Below are 8,177 nucleotides of genomic sequence, written 5' to 3'. Positions count from 1 at the left end.
TAATTTGTGCTTTAGAGAGATGACCACTGAGGCAGTGAGGAAAGTGGGTGGCAGTAGGGCAAAGTGGAGAGAAAGAACATAAGTTAGGAGGCCATTTTAAGAGTTCTGGTAAGAAGGAGTCAGACCCTAAACTGGGGCAATTAATGGGGTATGGGTAGAAGGATTAACTCAAGAAATTCTTACATAGAAATAATAGAAACTTCATTCATTAATTTATTCAGCAAACAGCTTTTGAGGACCTGCTATGGCATTGAGTAGTCAGCGATCAAAGACAGTGTCTGTCTTAGGAGGAGAAGGTGGACAGGGAGACAGCTGATCACTGTAAAAAGTGCTGTGACAGAGAAGCCAGTGAGGGAGAGGCCTTGAGAAAGTAGGAATAAATGGGATACAGGGAGGGAGGGAGGAGACATCTAGGATGACTTCTAGTGTTTGCCTCTAATGTTCAGTGGAGAGTGGGGCCATGGCTGAGGCAGGCGCACAGGGTAAGGTCATGTCCTGAGGCAGATGGTCCTTGTGATTTGGGTCTCTCACCCTTCCTTTGCCCTCATCTCATTGAGAAAGACCACTTGTGGCTTAGGGAGCCTGCTGCTTACCCGACTGGATGAATTCCATGGAAAGCACCTAAAATAGTTCCTGGCACATAGTAAGTACCCAATAAATGCTAACTTGAATAAAGAAAACAAGCAAAAAGTGCAGAAACTTAAAGCAAGATTCATATTTAACATGCTGCCTCTCTCCATAAGACCGGGGGTGTGGGGACCTGTGGCCCCTCTGGTCCAGACACTTTTGACAGAACTAGATCTCAGCTTCCCAAGAAGAGGTTGTCAAAGAGGGTGTGGATATAAACATGCAAAAACTGAGCTCACTGTTGGGAGATGGGGCGCCCACAAAGAAAAGAATAGATGGGGCAGAGGTTTCTCGGCAGTTTATTCCCATCAAAAGGCATCTGCATTGCATCGTTTGTTTGAAGAATATGTACCTTGAACTTTGCAAATCATACTCATGGCACCAAAGTTATGAATTTTCTTTGTTCTTGTGTTTTCATTATTGTAGGTTTACTGAAATTTTGGAAGAAGATAAAGCAGAGTACAGAGACATTATGTCGATGCTGTTGGGTAGTGAAGTCATGGAAACTTGCTGGAAAGATTTACTGAACTGCTTCTCCACCATCAGGAATTAAAAGGCTTTGAGGGACCCAATTCATCAGACTTCAGGCAGTTCATGTCTTCTAGATGTGACAAGCCTTATAAACACTCTAATCTTGAAAGTGAAACACTGCTGATGCATTGGATGGAGGAAGTAGTCATGCTGAGCTGAAGCTAAACATGTGGACTAAGTGACTGACCACTGGAACCTCCTTTCATCTCTTACTGCTTCACTGCTCTGAGCATGACAAATCACCAACAGTAAAGAAATGCAGTGCTATTTGATGACATAAAGTCACTTTTTTTTTGGGGGGGGGGTCTTTTTAGGGCTAGACCTGTGGCATATGGAAGGTCCCAGGCTAGGGGGCAAGTCAGAGCTCCAACTGCCAGGCAACACCATAGCCACAGCAACGAGGGATCCAAGCCACATCTGTGTCCTACACCACAGCTCATGGCAACGCTGGATCCTTAACCCACTGAGCAAGGCCAGGGACGAACCCACATCGTCATGGATACTAGTCGGGTTTGTTACCACTGAGCCACAACAGGAACTCCTAAAGTCATATTTTTAGGAGACATTCTCAGATTTTGATAAGTCTTGCTTTAAGTTTAATATATATATATATTTTTTTACCCTTTTGCAATGAACATCTCTATGCTTACATGTTCCAGGCACTAGGCTTGGTGTTTTACATGTACTAATTCTTTCAAGGCTCACTACAAAAAAATGCATGGGATAATTTCAACTTGTTAAAATTTACCAAGGCTTGATCTGTGGCCCAAGATGTGATCTATCCTGGAGAATGTTTCATATGCACTTAAGAATGTATATTCTGCTGCTTTGCGATGGAAAGTTCTATAAATAGCCTGTGGGGTAGTTTCTAGCATTATTCTCATTTTACAGATACTAAAACAGAGACAGTGAGGTTAAGAAGAAAGACTTTTAAGTGAGGGAGCCTGGACTCCAACCCTGGCAGTCTGACTTCAGGGCTCTTAACCACTCTAAGTAAACTTGAGGATGCATCTAAATCACCAAGCATCAGCCCTATCAGCAGGGCTTTGTTTCCAAGGAACTGATTATGGTGAAAGTGAATTACGCCCACCAAGAAGACTCAATTTTCCTAGAATTTTAAAAAGCACTGGATAAATTCCAGAACCTAAACATATTCTACTACATGGTCTAACTCTGAGCAGTGCATGAGTCCTTTTCCTTTTTCGCATGAAAACACTGAGGGCCGTGCTTAGAACTGTCACTAGCGGGTAAACCTGGAGCCTATGTTGAAATGTGCCCTTTGGGAGCAATCACCACAACTCCATTTGTTAAATACCTATCCCCATGGACTTCATCAATGCTCTCACAACCAATCCATAGCATAGACCTATAAGAGTACACTTTTTTTTTTTTTTGGTCTTTTTAGGGCCGCACCCACGGCATATGGAAGTTCCCAGGCTAGGGGTTGAATCGGACCTGTAGCCGCTGACCTTTGCCACAGCCATAGCAACGCCAGATCCAAGCCGTGTCTGTGATCTATACCACAGCTCATGGCAATGCCGGATCCTTAATCCACTGAGCGAAGCTAGGGGTCATTGAACCTGTATCCTCATGAGTACTAGTCAGATTCATTTCCGCTGTGCCATGAAGGGAACTCCAAGAATACACTTTTGTATCTGTTAATCTAACTGCTTCTGTACTGCTTTTGTGTTGTTAAAAATCCATAAATTTGTTCAGCCAGCTTCACTATTGATATTCATTTTTTTTTTAAATCTGCATTTCTTTTTTTTTTTTTTTTTTGTCTTTTTGTCTTTTGTTGTTGTTGTTGTTGTTGTTGCTATTTCTTGGGCCGCTCCCGCGGCATATGGAGGTTCCCAGGCTAGGGGTCCAATCGGAGCTGTAGCCACCGGCCTACGCCAGAGCCACAGCAACGCAGGATCCGAGCCGCGTCTGCAACCTACACCACAGCTCACGGCAACGCCAGATCGTTAACCCACTGAGCAAGGGCAGGGACCGAACCCGCAACCTCATGGTTCCTAGTCGGATTCGTTAACCACTGCGCCACGACGGGAACTCCTGATATTCATTTTTAAAAGTTTTTTAAAAGTATGAACTTTAGGTACTGAGGTATAGCATAATAGTTTAGTGATTGATCCTCTTACTAACGAAAACCAAAAATACTGGACAAAATAATTAAAACATCTTTTTAAATGCACCAATAGATCGGGACAGAATTTCAGGTAAATTTAGAAGCCTTAAAATCATTCAAAAACCCAAGTTGTACCAACGTCAGCATTTTATGTTTCGATTTTCACAAATCTTGCAAGGCATGAAGGACTTGTCAAAGGAAAAGAGTTCAATAGAAGACCACACTCCCAGTATAAACCCATAAACTTGGAATCCAAAGGCTACAATTCATTACAAGGGTGAAGTCAAAATAAATCTGTGCCCTCCCCACCTGCCTCAAACCTTTTACTGAATAGAAGAGAGAAAAACTTTCTCTCTTGAGAATTAATAACTATCAAGCTAGCCCTTTAGCAGATTTGCTGCTCCAAATTCACCCTATGGTGGCTCAAAAAATCTAAAGTCGAATGTTTATTTTTTGTGATCCTGAACTGGCAGTGCCCTCAGGTGCCTGGCAGTGGCAAATAGAAAACAGTCCTGGAGAAAGACATTTTCAATCTAGGCATCAGAGAATCCCCGCAGATATAGGTTTAAGAAACATGAGCTTATAATACATATACCACAAACATAAGGAAACAAGACACCAAGAGTGAGGTCCCATATGGGAGAAAACAGAGGATACGGTAGTTCACAACCCAGGGCAATTTTGCCCTCCAGGAGATATTTTTGGCAGGGGGATAGGTGTGATATTGGCATCTAGTGTTCAAAGGCCAGGGATGCCATCAAACATCCTCCAATATGCAGGACAGCCTCCTACAAGAAATCAATAGTGCTAACATGAGAAATCCTGAGGTAGCAGAATCATGCCTGCAAAGTTTCTATTTTAGACTCATCTGAGTAAACATATAAGTATTAACAATAAAATGAAAGAAGAAAATTAAAATATGCATACAAAGCAAGGGAATATATTATGCAGATATGAAGAAAAATAAAATTTCTAAAACTGAATTAAGTAAAATGATTAAAGGATTATTAAGTTAAATGATTAAATGATTATTACTCAGCCATTGAAAGGAATGAAATACTGGCATTTTTAGCAACATGGATGGACCCAGAAATTATCATGCTAAGTGAAGTCAGTCATACAATGAGACACCAACATCAAATGCTTTCACTGACATGTGGAATCTGAAAAAAGGACACAATGAACTTCTTTGCAGAACAGATACTGACTCACAGACTTTGAAAAACTTATGGTCTCAAAATTTCAGGGGGTGGGGGGATGCGCTGGGGTTGTGGGTTGGAAATCCTATAAAAATGGATCGTGATGATCACTGCACAACCATAAATGTAATAAATTCATTGAGTAATAAAACCAAAACCAAAACAAACAAACAAAAAAACCCAAACCAAAACAAAAAAAATAAAATTAAAAATTCAGGTGTAAGGTTAGATTGTTTATTTGAGCTTTTTCTTCTTTCCTGAGATGATTGTATTGCTATAAACTTCCCTCTCAGAACTGCTTTTGCTGTGTCCCATAGGTTTTGGGTTGTTGTATCTTTGTTGTCATTTGTTTCTAAGTATTTTCTGATTTCCTCAATGATCCTTTGGTTGTTCTGTAGTATATTGTTTAGCTTCCATGAGTTTGTGTTCTTTGTTGTTTTTTTCTTGTAGTTTATTTCTAGTCTCATAACATTGGGGCCGAAGAAAATGCATGGGATAATTTCAACTTGTTAAAATTTACCAAGGCTTGATCTGTGGCCCAAGATGTGATCTATCCTGGAGAATGTTTCATATGCACTTAAGAATGTATATTCTGCTGTTTTGAGATGGAAAGTTCTATAATATCCGTTATATCTATCTGGTCTAGGGTGTCATTTAAGGCCTGTGTTTCCTTGCTGATTCTCTGTCTGGATGATCTATCCCTTGGGTAAGTGGGGTGCTAAAGTCCCCCACTATTATTGTGTTGCTGTCGATTTCTCCTTATATGGCTGTCAGCAGTTGTCTGATATATTGAAGCACTCTTATGTTAGGTGTGTATATATTTACAACTGTTACATCTTATTGGATTGATCCTTTGATCATTATGTATTGTCCTTCTTATCTCTTGTGATTTTATTTATTTTAAAGTCTATTTTGTCTGATATGAGTATTGCTACTCCTGCTTTCCTTTGATTTCCATTTGCATGTAATATCTTCTTCCATCTCCTCACTGTAAGTCTGTATGTGTCCTGTATGTGGAATTCAGTTCAGAGAGACAAAGAGATAGGAAGTAGGAAAGAAATATGGAATTGGAATTCTAAAAGACATGAGACAAAGAAGGGGCAGAAGCAATATTTGAAGAGTTAACGGCTGAAAATTTCTCAGAACAGAATTGATAGCCAACAATAGTCTACTGAATTGGGAAGCCCAACTAATCACAATCAGTTTAATCCACACCTATAACACATCCTAGTGAAACTTTCAGGATGTCTAAAATTAAAAAAAAAAATTTCACATACGGGGATGCTCATAGCTCTTGGTGCCTGACACAGCTTCTGTCAAAACATATACTGTTCATGAAATGCTGTGCAAATCCAGACTGGCAGGTGATCATGCTACACCCTCAAAGCATATATCTTCAATGATGAGTAGAATGCTTTTAACAGTGAAATAAGCATCGGGACAAAAGGTGTGGATGAGGTTACCATTGTCAACATTTTGACCAGATGTGACAATGAACAAGATATTGCTCATCGGAGGAGGACCAAAAAGGCACTTGCATTAGCACTGAAGTCAGCCTTGTCCAGCCATCTGGAGAAAGTGATTTGGGGCCTATTGAAAACACCCGCTCAGCATTATGCTTCCAAGCTAGATTCCCTCATGGAGATCATCTGCTCAAGGACCAACCAGGAACTATAGGGAATTATTTAGTAGAGTCTACAAGAAAATGCGCATAACTAATTTGGAAAAGGACATTGTTTCCAACACATATGGTGAGGAGAGGTTGGCTCTGTCATTGATTATGTATATCCCCAACATGCTGGGAGTCTCTATGATACTAAAGAGAAGAGGAGAGGAATTCTCAAGTAGATCAGCATCATGACCAAGTGGGGTGTGTGTCACCTCCAGAAAGTATTTGAAAAGTATAAGAGTTATGACATGTTAGAGAGCATCAAAACAAAGAAGTCAAAGGAGATCTGGAAAATGCTTTCCTGAACTTTGTCCAATGTACTCATGTATTCATTCACAAACCAATGTATTTTGCTGTATGAAGGGCAAGGGAACTCATGATAAGGTCCTGGTTAGAATCATGATCTTCCACAATCACAAGTTGCTGTACTGCTACATTCAGTAAGACATCAAGAGTGACTACTGTGTTGCTGTACCTGGGGATAGGGCTGACTGAAGCCTGAGACAGCATGAGTGTCCAGAATTGGTACTCCTATGCTTCCAGCGAACAGTTCCAAAAAGGTCAGCTTCCCATTAACAGCCCCCTTGTGCCCATCCCTGTGAGGCCCAGGATTGCTCTTCCTGGTCCTAACCTTATTTTAGTTGCCTAAGCATTGCCTGCCTTTCCTGTCTAGTCTCTCCTTTTAGCCAAAGACACAAACATTCCAAGGAGTTAGAAGTGTGATCTATGATGTGAAACACTTTGCCTCTGTGTACTATGTCACAAACAGATGGATAAACTAAATTTTTCTTTTAAAAATTAAAAAATAAAAGAAAAATTAAAAGGAAAGATATTAAAAGCAGTCAGAGAGAAAAGATGTCAAGTAAATGACAATTGTCTGACTCCTTTTTTTCATCAGTAGTGAAAGTCAGAAGAGGGTGAAATAACATCCTTAATGTGCTAAAGAAAAAATAAGTCTATTCCTAGAATTATTGTACTTAGCAAAAACAACATTCATAAGAGATATAAAAACATTAAACAACTCACAGATTAAAGAGTAACTATAATGGAAATTTAAAATATTTACAAATCAACCATACTCCAAGAAAATGAACTTTAAAAATTTTTTAAAAGAAATAAAATATTAAAAAAAGATAAAACACTACATGTCAAACTTGTGAAATATGATTGAAGTGATACTTTAGAGAAAAACTATAGTCTTACATGTTTATATTAGAAAATAAAACAGACTGAAAATCAATATGCTAAGCATTCACTTTAAGAAATTCACCTCACACCTGTCAGAATGGCTATCATAAAAAGGACCACAGAAAACACATGTTACTGCTGTGGCTTGAGTTGCTGTGGAGGTGCAGGTTTGATACCCAGTCTAGCACAGTGGGTTAAAAGATTCAGCATTGCTGCAGCTGCAGCATAGGTCTTTAGTGGCATCTGGGATTCAATCCCTGGCCTGGGAATTTCCATATGCCATGGATGAGGCCATAAAAAAAATTAATAAGGAGGAAACGAAATTGTTATTTTTCACAGATTATAAGATTATCTACTGGCAAATCCTAAGAAACCCATAAATAAATGATGAGAATAAATATAGCATTTTGCAAGTTCAGTGGACAAAATATATATATATATATATATATATATATGCAAAAGTCAATTTCACTTAATCACTTTTATTTCCATGAACCAGCAAAATCAGATAAAAATATAACCTTTAAAACTATAGTCATTCAAAATATGAAGTAACCAGGAATAAATCTAACAAAAGATTATAAGATTTTTGCAACATATTTAAAACTTTATTGAAACACATTAAAGGAAAATTATTATTTTATGTAACAAACACTTGTGCAGAACCTACTACATGTCAAATGATTCTAATGCTTTACAATTATTAACCTAACAAATCCTCAACTACTCCTATGAGAAAGATACTTTTATTATAATCATCCCATTTAGAGGTAAGGAAATTAGAAACTTTCACAATATCACAAACCTATTGAGTGACAGAGCTGGGATTTGAACT

General features: G+C 38.9%; 1 pseudogene; it reads left to right on the top strand.

The window, feature by feature from the left end:
- Positions 461 to 6,598, top strand: LOC110255566 (annotated as a pseudogene).

The sequence above is a fragment of the Sus scrofa genome, chromosome 9 (genome assembly GCF_000003025.6).
Source record: "Sus scrofa isolate TJ Tabasco breed Duroc chromosome 9, Sscrofa11.1, whole genome shotgun sequence".
Taxonomy (NCBI): Eukaryota; Metazoa; Chordata; class Mammalia; order Artiodactyla; family Suidae; genus Sus; species Sus scrofa.
Note: the sequence above shows the minus strand (reverse complement) of the source record. Positions and strands in the feature narration are given on the sequence as shown.